Here is a 16,742-nt window from a genome sequence, read left to right on the forward strand (position 1 = left end):
TCACTCTAAGTGAGTGAGGGAAATGAGTGAGTGAAGTCGCTCAGTCGTGTCCGACTCTGCGACCCCATGGATTGTAGCCCACTAGGCTCCTCCAACCATGGGATTTTCCAGGCAAGAATACTGGAGTGGGTTGCCATTTCCTTCTCCAGGGGATCTTCCTGACCCAGGGATTGAACCCAGGTCTCCGGCATTGCAGGCAGACGCTTTAACCTCTGAGCCCCTAGACTCACTTTGAACTTTTAATTTCCAGAACTGTAAAATAATAAATTGTGTTGTATTAAGTCACTAAGTTTGTGGTGTTACAGCAGCAATAGGAAGCTGATATTGTATGTCTTGATAATACCAGACAGAGCACACACTGAAATATTCCCAACCGACAGGAAAATATTGTCCAGAAAAATTAGAAAGTTTAAAACAAAATACCTTAACAGAGTAGAGTTTCTTCACAAAAGTAAAGAAAAAATATTTAGGTTGCAACCTAAATAAATTTTCCAATGGCTCATTTGTTAGCCAAGCAAGAAGGCTGTTTACTTACGTTGAGTTAATTAAATTGTCTTTGATTATGGCTGAAAAAAAATGCATCCGAAAAAAATAATTCAAAGCTATTACCCTTTTGATGAGAAGTGAAGTTGCTCAGTCGTGTCCGACTCTTTGTGACCCCATGGACTATAGCCCACCAGGCTCCTCGGTCCATGGGATTTTCCAGGCATGAATACTGGAGTGAGTTGCCATTTCCTTCTCCAGGGGATCTTCCTGACCCAGGGATCGAACCCAGGTCTCCTGCATTGTAGGCAGACACTTCACCGTCTGAGCTACCAGGGAAGCCCTTTGATGAGAACAGTTGCTCAAAAAGTTAAGGATGATGGAAACTGAAGGAAAGTTACACGGCTCAAAATAGCCTGGAGTTAAAACTCCCCTCTGGGTCCTTCCCACCATTCTATTCAAAACAAAGAACTCTCTCGAAGAAAAAAATGGACATTAAGGTTGATTACATTCAACTCCCTGCGGGTCCCAGCCTCTGGCCTATCTCCAGAATTCCTTGCCCCAGCCATTTAAGAGATTACTGACCCAAACAACCTTGGAGAAGAACAGACGCCCTTAAGACAGTAGATTTCCACATATATGCCTGTATATAGTTACTCTTTTCTTGGGTTAGTGCAGCAGCTCACTAATCTGACTGCTGCCCCTTCCCGCCTCATTAAAGGTGATCTGTTCCTGTAAGGTGCTGGTCTCGTTGTTTTTCCAAACCTTGCCTTCTCTAACTCGAACCTACAGAAACAACATCAGGAGTTGACAAAAACATTGATAACAATGGAGATGATTTTGAGTGGTTTGTTCCTGATTCTTGATAAGTAAGATACCTGTACTACCAGTTGCTCATTGGATGTCAAGTTTTAAGCCACTGAATCATCTGAGTAGAAATACAGGTGAGTATCTTTCCAGAGAAGTTGAGAAAATATTAATTCAGTATAACATGAAGTGGAATTTTCTAAGATGTATTACAACTGATGATGGTAAAAATACGTGTGGATCAGAAAAAGGTTCTGTGGACAAATTAACAAAAATAGTGAAAAAATATTTAAAGCCTATAGTTGTTAATTGTCTTATTTATGAGTAATGTCTTTGCAGAAAGTATTTGACTCTATTATGTGTTGTTGAGACAGAAGTATCAACAACATATCTCATTTGCTTTCATGGATTTATCCATTATCACTTCCATAAATTTTTGTCAGGAATAGAAACTGAATTTCTTACATTTCCCTACTACATGGTAGTTTAGTAGTGGATGGATGGTATAGCAGTTTTAATATTTTACTGTCAAACAGATTCAAAATTGAAATTTTCTTGAATAAGAAAAGCAGTGCTTAGCCACTATTATCAAAAACTTACTTTGGAAATCCATTTTTTCCACAGAACTGATAATGTTTACTGAATTCAACCTAGAATTTGAAGGCAAAATACCACTTAAGTATGAAACACGTACACTGTGAAGTCATTTCCATAGCACCCTAACATTTGAGCCACAAGTAATGTCAAGCTGCTTTATACACTTTCTGTACTGTAAATTTAAAACAAAAAACCAAATCTCCATTCCCACATAAATTTGCAGTGATATACTTTTCCAGCTTAGACTCCTGTAACAGCAATATTTTGGATATCGCAATGCAAGTACAAAAATTTCCTTATTTCAAAATCCATACAATTGATCAGTTGAGGAGCTTCCTTCTAATCTTCATCAGAAGTGATTAGTTTGCAATGTAATGACAAGTTAAAAGGCAAGCAAAGAATCTAATAGAATCCTAAATCTATCTTTTAAGATACGAATATGGCCGATTAAAATCATACACTCATGGATTGGTATCGGTATTGGCAGAACTTATCATGTGAAAAGATGAAATATGAGAAAATATCTTAATACAGAGTAGCATTAACTGGAGAATATTTGAAACCATTTTGACTATAGGGAAAGTAATTTTAAGCCTCAATTAACCAAAATTGTATCCCTCAACAAAATAATCCAATTTTTCTCATTGGAAGGCTTATATTACAAAGAACTATACTTAGTTATTGTATTTTTGAATTTTATCAGAACAATATTTGCTGAAATTTATTTTCTCTCTTGTTCAGTAAATACCTATATAATATCTTTGATTTTCCCTCTTGACTGGCAAGGCTTAAAATATTTACTTTCTGGCCCTTCAAAGAAAATGTTTTTTACTTTGATATAGAAGAGGTTGAGCTATCAGATACCAGGAGACTAGAATACTAATCACTAGATGGTGAGGTGATGGTCCAACACTCAGTTGGACCGCTGAATAAGAAATTAACCTTCATTGTGGTAAGCCACCAAGGTTTGTGGGTTGTTTGTTGCAACAACCAGTGCTACTTACCATGACTAAAACAACCTTTTAATTATGATTGAAATTCACATTTAAGGAAACCTCGGAAACCATGAGAATTTCCAGGAAATACCAAGTCACTTTGGGAAAAAACTACAGATGCATTATCTTAGCAAAGTATTAAATCAGCATAGGGAATTCATTAAGTTAGCCGACATTGTTCAAGGCACTGTGAGGAAGGTTATATGCAAGGTTGATTTGATATTTCTCTGTGAATTATAAATTCCCACTTATTTTTGAACTGAATAATCTAATGCATTTAAATCAGTTGATCATTAGAAGCCAAATGTAATCATTTGTTCAATGGAAATCTTCACTTAGATGAAGAAAGAACATGCTTTTTTGCTCTGCAAAATGAGGGATTTCTCATCCCTTGGAATGATGCTAAACTTTTCCTTGCTTGCAAACTAGAAAAGAATACATTTTGAGGTCTGAATAGGACATTATTTTGAAATACCCCCAGAGAGAACACTGGGCAAACTTCTGTAATAAAATGCAGCCACCAAATTGTCAATGTTTTGTCCAATTGCATGGAGAACTAGGGAAAACAAATCAGTGAGGAAAGAATTTTTTTTTCCATTTGGCACTGTGAAGTGAACAATTACCTAAGGTGATAAGTATTTCACTTTCTGATTCAGAATTGAGTCAGGTCCATAAAATTAAATCATATAAGCAAAGCTCAATGTTTCTTTTAAAATCACATATTTTAAAACTATTTTCTAGATGTGTTTAATATGACTGTGTATCCTAGGTCTCATCCTGATCATTCTAATTAATTTTCCCCCAAATGTTCCTAAAGTATGAGAATCCATTGGGCGAGTGTTGTTTAGTATGTCAGTTTTGGTACCCAGAAACGGATTCATTAGGTCAAGTGAAAGTCTAAGAGTCTGTACTTTCACAAATTCACCTTGGAGGTTAAAGTGGATGTTGCATAATATGAATCAGGTTCACTCAGCCTGCATTTTGCCTTCTTAGACTCTTACAGCTAGAATTCTGGCTGCAAACTATTCCACTATTTAAAATGAACTTGCCGAAAATTTGGAAGGTGAAAGCAAAGTGGAAGACATCTTTCTCCCCTTTTTCGGTTATTTCTGCTCTCAAGCATGGTTATGGTCATGAGTTTTCTCAGGTAATATTTCATTTTCTGTTACCCAGTTTTCTATGTGTTGAACAGTGGCAGTTTCTGAGGTAGTAGTGGGGCCCCTTTTTTCTGGCATGGTTCCAGTGTTGACTTACAGTTCTGGAATGTTACTGGAGGCCCAAGCAGGAAAGTATCTGTTTATATAACATCTAACTATTTTGTTGGAGAAGGCAATGGCAAGCCACTCCAGTACTATTGCCTAGAAAATCCCATGGATGGAGGAGCCTGATAGGCTGCAGTCCGTGGGGTCGCTAAGGGTCGGACACGACTGAGCGACTTCACTTTCACACGTTGGAGAAGGAAATGGCAACCCACTCCAGTGTTCTTGCGGAGAATCCCAGGGACGGGGGAGCCTGGTGGGCTTCCGTCTATGGGGTCACACAGAGTCGGACACGACTGAAGTGACTTAGCAGCAGCAGCAGCAAGTATTTTGTAGGCATCTACTTCTCTGCCTCACGTCAGTTCCTGCTTAAAATACCCTGAGCTGTTTTTGTTTCTTAAACTCAACTGTGACTAATAAAGAATAATCCCCATACAGCAGTGGGTTCTAGAGCAGTACAATTGTTTCTATCTCTTAAAAACATTCTTTTCTCACTGTATAGGGATGTGTTTCTGAGAAGATTCATTAATGGCATCAAGATGAACTTGAGATCCTGGGTTGACATTTGGGCAGCAAGTATGCTAGCCTGCTGATTCCCTATACCACCTCCCTTCCCAGCACACACATCAGAGGATCAAGGATCATAGTAAACCTTTTTACCATTGCTTCCAGGTGGAGAGAACACCACTCGGCAGAAACCACAGACCCTTACTAGAAGAACTGAAAATTTGATAGATATGGGAAGGCCATCCAAGTTTAAACTTCTTAAGGACAGATAATTTTGACTTTATTTTTAATGTTACAATCATCACACCTAGAACAGTGCCTGACAGTCAATTATAACTATATAAAACATTTTATGAATTGATGAACCATCAGTGAAGATTTGCTGAACAATGAATTAGTATGCTATGCCTCATGCAGTCACTCATGTCCAACTCTTTTCCACCCCATGGACCATAGCCCACCAGGCACCTCTGTCCATGGGGAGTCTCCAGCCACCATAGAAGCACAAGAATACTGGAATGGGTAGCCTATCCCCCGTCCAGGGAATCTTTTCGACCCAGGAATCAAACCAGGATCTCCTGATTTGGATTCTTTACCAGCTGAGCTACCAGGGAAGCCCAGTGAATTAGTAGAGCACTAAAAGGTGTTACTACTTCTTATCAAGGTAAAAATTCCAAAGCCTTGTCTTTCTTCAAGGCTTGGATGGTAGGTATATTAGGGCTTAAAAACAAAGGAACATTTAGGGTGTAGAAACAAGCATTGGTTATAAGCAGCCTGGAATTTTATTTATCATCCTAAACCTCTGAATACTGTTTCAACTCTTTGCTTTGCCCACTGGGCTGGCCACTCTATGTTGTGTTTCAAAGATGCTCTGAGTTAGTATTGGCCACAGTCCATCAAGTTATGTCCTAGAAATGACTCTGGTACCTTCTATTGGAACCAAGCCTAGCTTTGCATTGTTTTAATTTTCTAAGCCCCTTACAACTAAGTAAGTGAAGTGAGTATTGAAGTGAAAGCTGGTCTTAGTAACAGGAACAAAATCTAAATTATCAAAATCAGCATGCACATTTAGTGTCAAGTTACTATAAGGTAAGTTAAAATCAAGGCCCAGAACACTAGGCTAGTGCATAAATCCCTTTTGGCTAAGATCAAGATTATCCCAAGAAACTTTCATATGGCTGAGGATTGGTGGTGGACATTGAAATATAAGAGCTAAGATAAGAAGTAGGTTATCCAAGTTGATATAAACTCTGCTACAGAAAATTTTATTTTATTCATTTATATCAGTCCCATTTGCTGACCTTTGTCATCAAACATGAATTCCCAGGTTTGAACAGAGGGAAGCTCTGAGACAAGAATACCCAAGCAATGTTTTGTCTTGCCAAATGATTTGAATCTTTCTGTTAGGATTCCCTCACTTCCATTATCACTGCCATATTTACTCTTTAAAACCATGGTCCAATGAGAAAAAAAAACAAAAACCTTCAGCACAGCTGAGCTGTGGCATTTAAAAAATGACCTATGATTGTAAGATAGATAAAATTAAACATGAAGAAAATATAAACCACATATAAACTATACATTCCCCTAAGAAAAAAACTCCCTTCTAGCCTTTATAAAGGCCTGATATATTTTCACCTAACTTGGCTTCCAGCTCTCTGATCCATTCTTATTTCCATGAAATAGAATGCATCTGTCCTCAGAAATGCTGATAAATTTCCCCATCTTCTTACTTTGGCAACAAATCTTCTATTCTGGTGAATATTAAAGTTGCTCTTATACAACTCAATTAGTCTTTCTAAGGTTTGGCTTCCCTGATGGCTTGGTGGATAAAGAATTCACGCGTTATGCAGGAGACAAAAGAGATGTGGGTTCGACCCCTGGTTGGGAAGATCCCCTGGAGAAGGGCATAGCAATCCACTACAGTATTCTTGCTTGGAAGATCCCATGAATTGAGGAACCCAGCAGGCTACTGTCCAAAGGGTGGTAAAGAGTCCACCTTGCTAGGATTGAGTAAGTATGCGCAATGCACGACAGTCTTTCTAAACTGCTTAGCACACATCAAAACAAAAGAATAGACTTAATTTTTGTGATTCAGTTTCCAACCACTGTTTGAACTTACCAATCACTGTTTGAATAGCAAACATTTGTTGGAATCCTTACAGGTATCAAGCTTTATGCAAGGTTCTAAGCATACAATCATGAGTGGCCACTGCCTTTCCCATCAAAAAGCTGTCTGTGGTACCATGGACAGAGCCACAGAATCAACTAAAATGCAAGGCATGATATGACTTGAGTTGGGAACTGAATTATCAAAATAATTACCAAATATGGCAAGTTTTGCGAAAATTAAGGTTTAAGATCAGAAGTAACTAATCAGAGAATGAACTTATGGTTGCCAGAAGGAAGGATTTGGGGAAGGGATAGTCAGGGAGTTTGGGATGGACAGGTATACACTGCTATATTTAAAAAGAATAACAAACAATGCCCTACTGTATAGCACAAGAATTCTGCTCAGTGTTATGTAGAAGCTTGGATGGGAGGGAGTTTGGGGGAGAATTGATACTTGTATGGCTGAGTCCTTTGGATGTCTACCTCAAACTACCACAACATTGTTAATCAGATATACTCCAATACAAAATTAAAAAGTTTTTAAAAAGTGAAGGTTGATATTCTTCTCATAGAACAGAGCATTGGATACAGAAAATAGACACTGGTGACATTTAAATTGCAGCAGAACTGGACTGTAATATCTGAGATAGAGCTGTTTTCTAAATCAGATTACATCAATTTTGAAAGTGGTTCTTTGGTTGTCAAAAAAAAAGAGTTGATTTAAAGGTTTATATGACTTTGGCTATCTTTCTATTGTTTTATTTTAAATTACATACAAAAATTTCTTTTCTTTGGACAAGGGATAATCAACATATAGTCATAATTTTGACAGTGTTATATCAATATTTTAAAACTTAATATTAATAATCCAGGGTCACAATGACTTTAGATAATTTGCATTTAAGTTTTTTATAATCTCTTTGATTTCAAATGAGTAACCTATCAATAAAACACTGGGCTGTAGGTATGCAAAGTATTTGAAAGTTAAATTTTAATAACAAATAGGTTCTCCTGACCTTATTCTTTCAAAATCTCTAGAGATCAGGAATAAAGAATGCAGTCAATTTGCAAATTTTTATTAAATATTCTCTGTACTGTTTAGTGTTTTACTTATTTTCAACAATAGACATATATTTTCATTAAATATGTTTTTTCATATATTACATATATTTTCATTTCATTAAAAAGTTTATTTGAAAATAATTCTTACAAACTTTCCTCACTTGGGAGCTAAATATTTCCTCTCAGTTTCTCTAACCATAAAACCATTTCACTTGTATTTGGCAAGACAAAGGTGAAGAGTTCTGTTACAAGTAATTGTGAGAATGCATACAACTGTTTAAATGTTTTTGAAACTTTTAAACTTGCTGTCAACACTTACATGGCATCACTGAATAATCCAGGGAATTTTTGAATCCTGTTTCTTCATTTTCATTTTGAGATTCAGAAAAGAGAATTGATGTACATAGGACCACATACTTCCTTCATTTATGAAAACAATGGGAATATAACCCAGAATTTTAAGAAACTTTTATTATAACACAGCTGTCTCTTTAATTAGTTATGAAATAATAACAGGTATCTTTTGAAACAAAAGTTGTAAGTGAAAAATTCTTTATATTCCAGAGATTTAAATAGATCTGTGAGAAAAAGTGATACAAAATTTCAATGTTCTAATTTAGGATAGCTAAGAAAATTTTGTTTAACATCAGTGTTTGACTTGAGTAATAAACAAGGTAGCATCTAATCTTGAATGAGTGAGTGAGTGAGTGAAGTCACTCAGTCATGTCTGACTCTTTGTGACCCCGTGGACTGCAGCCTACCAGGCTTCTCCATCCATGGGATTCTCCAGGCAAGAGCACTGGAGTGGGTTGCCATTTCCTTCTTCAGGGAATCTTCCCAACCCAGGGATCGAACCCAGGTCTCCTGCATTGGAGGCAGACGCTTTAACCTCTGAGCCAGCAAGGAAGCCCAGGTCAACGTAATACCTAATAATATATGACAGTTTTTTCAATCCATAAGCATTTAAAATTAATTTTTATTTAGGTATAGTTTCTTTACAAAGTTACGTTAGTTTCTGCTCTACAGCAAAGTGAATCAGCTATACGTGCCCCTCCTTTTTGGATTTCCTCCCCATTTAGGTCACCAAAGAGCATGGAGTAGAGTTCACTATGCAATACAGTAGGTTCTCACTTTTTTACCTGTTTTATACCAAGCAGAGTGTAAATGTCAATCCCAATCTCCCAGTTTATCCCACCCCCTCCCTCCCTGGTATCCATTCATCCATTCTCTGCATCTGAGTCTTTATTTCTGCTTTGCAAATAAGTTCATCTGTATTGATTTTCTAGATTCTACATATAAGAAATATAATATGATATTCATTTTTCATTTTCTGACTTACTTCACTCTATATGACAGTCTCTAGATCCATCCAGATTTTTGCAAATTCTACTATTTTATTCCTTTTTATGGTTTATATCAGCAAAAACAAGACTGGGAGCTGACTGTGGCTCAGATCATGAACTCCTTATTGCAAAATTCAGGCTTAAATTGAAGAAAGTAGGAAAAAACACTAGACCATTCAGGTATGACCTAAATCAAATCCTTTATGACTATACAGTGGAAGTGAGAAATAGATTCAAGGGATTAGATCTGATAGACAGAGTGCCTGAAGAACTATGGAGAGAGGTTTGTGACATTGTAGAGGAGGCAGTGAGCAAGAAGATCCCCAAGAAAAAGAAATGCAAAAAGGCACAATGGCTGTCTGAGGAGGCATTACAAATAGCTGTGAAAAGAAGAGAAGCAAAAAGCAAAGGAGAAAAGGAAAGATATACCCATTTGAATGCAGAGTTCCAAAGAATAGCAAGGAGAGATAAGAAGGCCTTCTTCAGCGATCAATGTAAAGAAGTAGAGGAAACCTCTAGAATGGGAAAGACTAGAGACCTCTTCAAGAACATTAGAGATACCAAGGGAACATTTCATGCAAAAATGGGCTCAATAAAGGACAGAAATGGTATGGACCTAACAGAAGCAGGAGATATTAAGAAGAGGTGGCAAGAATACACAAAAGAACCATACAAAAAAGATCTTCATGACTCAGATAAGCACAATGGTGTGATCACTCACCTAGAGACAGACATCCTAGAGTTTGAAGTCAAGTGGGTCTTAGGAAGCATCACTACAAACAAAGCTAGTGGAGGTGATGGAATTCCAGCTGAGCTATTTCAAATCCTGAAAGAAGATGCTGTGAAAGTGCTGGACTCAATATGCCAGCAAATCTGGAAAACTTAGCAGTGGCCATAGGACTGGAAAAGGTCAGCTTTCATTCCAATCCCAAAGAAAGGCAATGTCAAAGAATGCTCAAACTACCTCACAATTGCATTCATTGTCGACACGACTGAGCGACTTCACTTTCACTTTCACACATTGGAGAAGGAAATGGCGGCCCACTCCAGTGTTCTTGCCTGGAGAATACCAGGGACAGGGGAGCCTGGTGGGCTTCTGTCTATGGGGTCGCACAGAGTCAGACATGACTGCAGTGACTTAGCAGCAACAGCACATGCTAGTAAGGTAATGCTCAAAATTCTCCAAGCCAGGCTTCAAAAGTACATGAGCTATGAAATTCCAGATGTTCAAGCTGAATTTAGAAAAGGCAGACAAATCAGAGATCAAATTGTCAACATCTGCTGGATCATTGAGGAAAACATCTCCTTTTGCTTTATTGACTACAACAAAGCCTTTGACTGTGTTGATCACAACAAACAGTGGAAAATTCTTAAAGAGAGAGAAATGCCAAACCACCTGACCTGCCTCCTGAGAAATCTGTATGCAGGTCAAGAAGCAACAGTTAGAATTGGATATGGAAAAACAGACTGGTTCCAAATTGGGAAAGGAGTACATCAAGGCTGTGTATTGTCACCCTGCTTATTTAACTTATATGCAGAGTGCATCATGTGAAATTCTGGACTGGATGAAGCACAAGTTGGAATCAAGATTGCCAGGAGAAATATCAATAACCTTAAATACACAGATAACACCACCCTTATGTCAGAAAGCGAAGAACTAAAGAGCCTCTTGATGAAAGTGAAAGAGGAGAGTAAAAAAATTGGCTTAAATCTCAACATTCAGAAAACAAAGATCATGGCATCTAGTCCCATCAGTTCATGGGAAATAGATGGGGAAACAGTGGGAACAGTGAGAGACTTTATTTTTTGGGTTCCAAAATCACTGCAGATGGTGATTGCAGCCAGGAAATTAAAAGATGCTTACTCTTTGGAAGGAAAGTTGTGACCAACCTAGATAGCATATTAAAAAGCAGAGATATTACTTTGCAACAGAGGTCCATCTAGTCAAGGCTATGTTTTTTCCAGTGGTCATGTATGGATGTGAGAGTTGGACTGTGAAGAAAGCTGATCGCTGAAGAATTGATGATTTTGAACTGTGGTGCTGGAGAAGACTCTTGAGAGTCCCTTGGACTTCAAGGAGATCCAACCAGTCCATCCTAAAGGAGATCAGTCCTGGGTGTTCTTTGGAAGGACTGAGGCTGAAGCTGAAACTCCAATATTTTGGCCACCTCATGCAAAGAACTGACTTATTGGAAAAGACCCTGATGCTGGGAGGGATTGGGGGCAGGAGGAGACGGGGACAACAGAGGATGAGGTGGCTGGATGGCATCACCTACTCGATGCACGTGAGTTTGGGTAAACTCTGGGAGTTTACTTTGCGAGTGTTTGAGATGAGTACAAAGAATGTTCAAACCACCTCACAATTTTACTCTGGTTCCTCTACTTTTTCTAAATCCAACTTGAACATCTGGAAGTTCCTGGCCTTATTCTGAGCATAATTTTTGCTATGCAAGAATTTCAATTGGCCTGCCACCTCTGCAGGGAATGTAAGGCTACAATCTTCAACTGAGAACCATGAGCTGTGTTTACGTTCAGTAGATGGGAAAGGAGAATGCTGGAATCAGTTGCAGTTTGTCTTATTTTACATCAGGCGCTGTGGTAATTAAATAGAATGATTATCCTACCAGTTGTTTTCTGAATGCTTCTATATTTTCTTTAGATTTCTGCCCTGGAATTTTCACATGGAGGGGCTTGCAGGATGCTATTTGGGAAGCTGCAGGTTGTCTCAACTGTTTTCTCTTTCTCCTATTGAGTTTTTGTTTTGTTTTGTTTTTTGCCTTTCCATCTCCTTTATTTTTTTTTTTAATTTAATTTTTTTTTATTTTATTGGAGGCAAATTGCCTTACATTAATATATTGGTTGATTTTGCCATACATTGACACGAATCCACCCCGGGTGTACATGTGTTCCCTTTCTTGAACCCCCCTCCCACCTCCCTTTTCCCCATATCCTCCCTCCAGGTCATCCCCGTGCACCAGCCCCGAGCATCCTGTATCATGCGTCGAACCTGGACTGGTGATTCATTTCACATATGATAATATACATGCTACAATGCCATTCTCCCAAATCATCCCGCCTTCACCCTCTCCCACAGAGTCCCAAAGACTGTTCTATACACCTGTGTCTCTTTTGCAGTCTTGTATACAGGGTTCAGGTTAACATCTTTCTAAATTCTATGTATATGCCTTAGTATACTGTATTGATGTTTTTCTTTCTGGCTTACTTCACTCTATATAATAGGCTCCAATTTCATCCACCTCATTAGAACTGATTCAAATGCATTCTTTTTGATGGCTGAAAAATACTCCATTGTGTATATGTACCAAAGCTTTCTTATCCATTCATCTGCAGATGGACATCTAGGTTGCTTCCATGTCCTGGCTATTATAAGCAGTGCTGCAATGAACATTGGAGTACATGTGTCTCTTTCAATTCTGGTTTCCTCGGTGTGTATGCCCAGGAGTGCGATTGCTGGATCATATGGCAGTTCTATTTCCAGTTTTTTGAGGAATCTCCACACTGTTCTCCATAGTGGCTGTACTAGTTTGCATTCCCACCAACAGTGTAAGAGGGTTCCCTTCTCTCCACACCCTCTCCAGCATTTATTGCATGTAGACTTTTGGATAGCAGCCATTCTGACTGGTGTAAAATGGTATCTCATTGTGCTTTTGATTTGCATTTCTCTGATTAGGAGGGATGTTGAGCATTTTTTCATGTGTTTGTTAGCCATCTTTATGTCTTCTTTGGAGAAATGTCTGTTTAGTTCTTTGGCCCATTTTTTGATGGGGTCATTTATTTTTCTGGAATTGAGCTGCAGGAACTGCTTGTATATTTTGGAGATTAATCCTTTATCAGTTGCTTCATTTGCTATTATTTTCTCCCATTCTGAAGGCTGTCTTTTCACCTTACTTATAGTTTCCTTTGCTGTGCAGAAGCTTTTGATTTTAATTAGGTCCCATTTGTTTATATTTGCTTTTATTTCCAATATTCTGGGAGGTGGGTCTTGGAGGATCCTGCTGTGATTTATGTCAGAGAGTGTTTTGCCTACATTCTCCTCTAGGAGTTTTATAGAATCTGGTCTTATATTTAGCCCTCTAATCCATTTTGAGTTTATTTTGGTGTATGGTGTTAGGAAGTGTTCTAGTTTCATTCTTTTACAAGTGGCTGACCAGTTTTCCCAGCACCACTTGTTAAAGAGACTGTCTTTTCTCCATTTTATATTCTTGCCTCCTTTGTCAAAGATAAGGTGTCCATAGGTGTGTGGATTTATCTCTGGGCTTTCTATTTTGTTCCATTGATCTGTATTTCTGTCTTTATGCCAGTACCATACTGTCTTGATGACTGTGGCTTTGTAGTAGAGCCTGAAGTCCGGCAGGTTAATTCCCCGAGTTCCATTCTTCTTCTTCAAGATTGCTTTGGCTATTCGAGGTTTTTTGTATTTCCATACAAATTGTGAGATTATTTGTTCTAGTTCTGTGAAAAATATCGTTGGTAGCTTGATAGGGATTGCATTGAATGTATAAATTACTTTGGGTAGTATACTCATTTTTACAATATTTATTCTTCCAATCCACGAACATGGTATATTTCTCCATCTATTAGTGTCCTCTTTGATTACTTTCACTAATGTTTTATAGTTTTCTATGTACAAGTCTTTTGTTTCCTTAGGTAGATATATCCCTATGTATTTAATTCTTTTCGTTGCAACAGTGAATGGAATAGTTTCCTTAATTTCTCTATTTTCTCATTATTAGTGTATAGGAATGCAAGGGATTTCTGTGTGTTGATTTTATATCCTGCAACTTTACTGTATTCATTTATTAGCTCTAGTAGTTTTCTGGTAGAATCTTTGGGGTTTTCTGTGTAGAGGATCATGTCATCAGCAAATAGTGAAAGTTTTACTTTTTCTTTTCTAATTTGTATTCCTTTTATGTCTTTTTCTGCTCTGATTGCTGTAGCCAAAACTTCCAGAACTATGTTGAATAGTAGTGGTGAGAGTGGGCACCCTTGTCTTGTTCCTGTGTTTAGGGGAAATGCTTTCAGTTTTTCACCATTGAGGATAATGTTTGCTGTGGGTTTGTCATATATAGCTTTTATTATGTTGAGATATGTCCCTTCTATTCCCACTTTCTGGAGGGTTTTTATCATAAATGGATGTTGTATTTTGTCGACAGCTTTCTCTGCAACTATTGAGATAATCATATGATTTTTATTTTTCAGTTTGTTAATATGGTGTATTACATTGATTGATTTGCGGATGTTGATGAATCCTTGCATTCCTGGGATAAAGCCCCCTTGGTCATGATGTGTGATCTTCTTAATGTGTTGTTGGATTCTGATTGCTAGAATTTTGTTCAGGATTTTTGCATCTATGTTCATCAGTGATATTGCCCTGTAGTTTTTTTTCTTGTGGGGTCTTTACCAGGTTTTGGGATTAGGGTGATGGTGGCCTCATAGAATGAGTTTGGAAGTTTCCCTTCCTCAGCAATTTTCTGGAAGAGTTTGAGTAGAATAGGTGTTAGCTCTTCTCTAAATTTTTGGTAGAATTCGGCTGTGAAGCCGTCTGGACCTGGGCTTTTATTTGCTGGAAGATTTCTGGTTACAGACTCTAGTTCCGTGCTTGTGATGGGTCTATTCAGATTTTCTATTTCTTCCTGGTTCAATTTTGGAAAGTTGTACTTTTCTAGGAATTTGTCCATTTCTTCTAGGTTATTCATTTTATTGCCATATAATTGCTGATAGTATTCTCTAATAATCCTTTGTATTTCTGTGTTGTCGGTTGTGATCTCTCCATTTTCATTTCTAATTTTATTGATTTGGTTCTTCTCACTTTGTTTCTTGATGAGTCTAGCTAGTGGTTTGTCAATTTTATTTACCTTCTTTAAGAACCAGCCTTTGGCTTTGTTGATTTTTGCTATGGTCTCTTTTGTTTCTTTAGCATTTATCTCTGCCCTAATTTTTACGATTTCTTTCCTTCTACTAACCCTGGGGTTCTTAATTTCTTCCTTTTCTAGTTTCTTCAGATGTAGAGTTAGGTTATTTAGTTGACTTTTTTCTTGTTTCTTGAGGTGTGCCTGTATTGCTATGAACTTCCCCCTTAGCACTGCTTTTACAGTGTCCGAGAGGTTTTGGGTTGTTGTGTTTTCATTTTCATTCATTTCTGTGCATATTTTGATTTCTCTTTTGATTTCTTCTATGATTTGTTCATTATTCAGCAGCGTGTTGTTCAGCCTCCATATGTTGGCATTTTTAATAGTTTTTCTCCCGTAATTGAGATCTAATCTTACTGCATTGTGGTCAGAAAAGATGCTTGGAATGATTTCAATTTTTTTGAATTTACCAAGGCTAGATTTATGGCCCAGGATGTGATCTATCCTGGAAAAGGTTCCGTGGGCACTTGAGAAAAAGGTTAAATTCATTGTCCTACTGAGTTGACTCCACACGTTAGTCCTTTGAAGGTAGTGGGAGCCTTGTGTTTGCATCCCTTCCAAAGAGAGGCAGTCTTACTGAAAGCTCAGGGGAGAAGGTATGCATCGACTCCCTCCAAGCAAGATGGTTTCCATAGAAAACTGCATGAAGTAAGGGTTTCACAGGAACTTCAAGTTTTTACGGTTTAATCTTCCACATATTTCTTTTTGTTAAATCATAACTTAAGAAATAGATTTCAAATCATTTTTAAATGCAAGACTCAAGTATGTGTGATGTGCTAATAGACCCCATGGAGATATGGTATTATTGCACTTTAAACCTGTGCAATCCTGACACTGGATGTGAAATAAAAACCTGGCCTTCTATCACCCTGAATTTGAATTAGTGACTTTTAAATCAATTTTTCATACTTTAGCTTTGCCTTTATTTGTAACTCTCTTTGTGACACATAGCATCCTATGTCTTGTATACTTTTACATCTACCATTTTTTATCACACTATGTCTGGTATTGCAAGCTGGTCTTCCCCAGACTGTAAGCTCCTTGAAGGAAAGGAAGATATTTTTCTGTCATCTCCTGAACAGAGGGCTATGTCCTTCACCAATCGAAAATTTCTCTACATGGTGTAGGTCAGCACCCAGGGTTTCTTAGCCTCCATCCCAACTTTCTCTCTTTTGAGAAATAGTCACTATAAACCCAATAATAATCTTTAGTCAACCCCCAGACGTCAGAGTAACTCATATTAGGGGCAGAGAGGGCAATTCCTCTAGCAGTAAGATTTCATACCCCATACTTAACCCTGGTTTCATCAGCTCTTCTTAGTTAGTAGGGTGAAGCCAAGTTCTCCATCAGGAGGGTCAGTGGCTGTTCTCACCATGTTATTAGATTCATATATTCTTGTGAATTATTATTTTCTTTTTATGGACTGTCTCTCTTCATCTCTAATCATGCTCCTTTTTTTTTCCTTGTACAATTCTATGGACATGAGTTTGGGTGAACTCCGGGAGTTGGTGATGGACAGGGAGGCCTGGCATGCTGTGATTCATGGGGTCGCAGAGAGTCGGACACGACTGAGCGACTGAACTGAACTGAACTGAACATCATCTGATCGGAGAAGGCAATAGCAAGCCACTCCAGTACTCTTGCCTA

This window comes from Moschus berezovskii, chromosome 6 (assembly GCF_049115385.1).
Source record: "Moschus berezovskii isolate FMDL1 chromosome 6, NW_MosBer_1.0, whole genome shotgun sequence".
In the NCBI taxonomy this organism is placed as follows: domain Eukaryota; kingdom Metazoa; phylum Chordata; class Mammalia; order Artiodactyla; family Moschidae; genus Moschus; species Moschus berezovskii.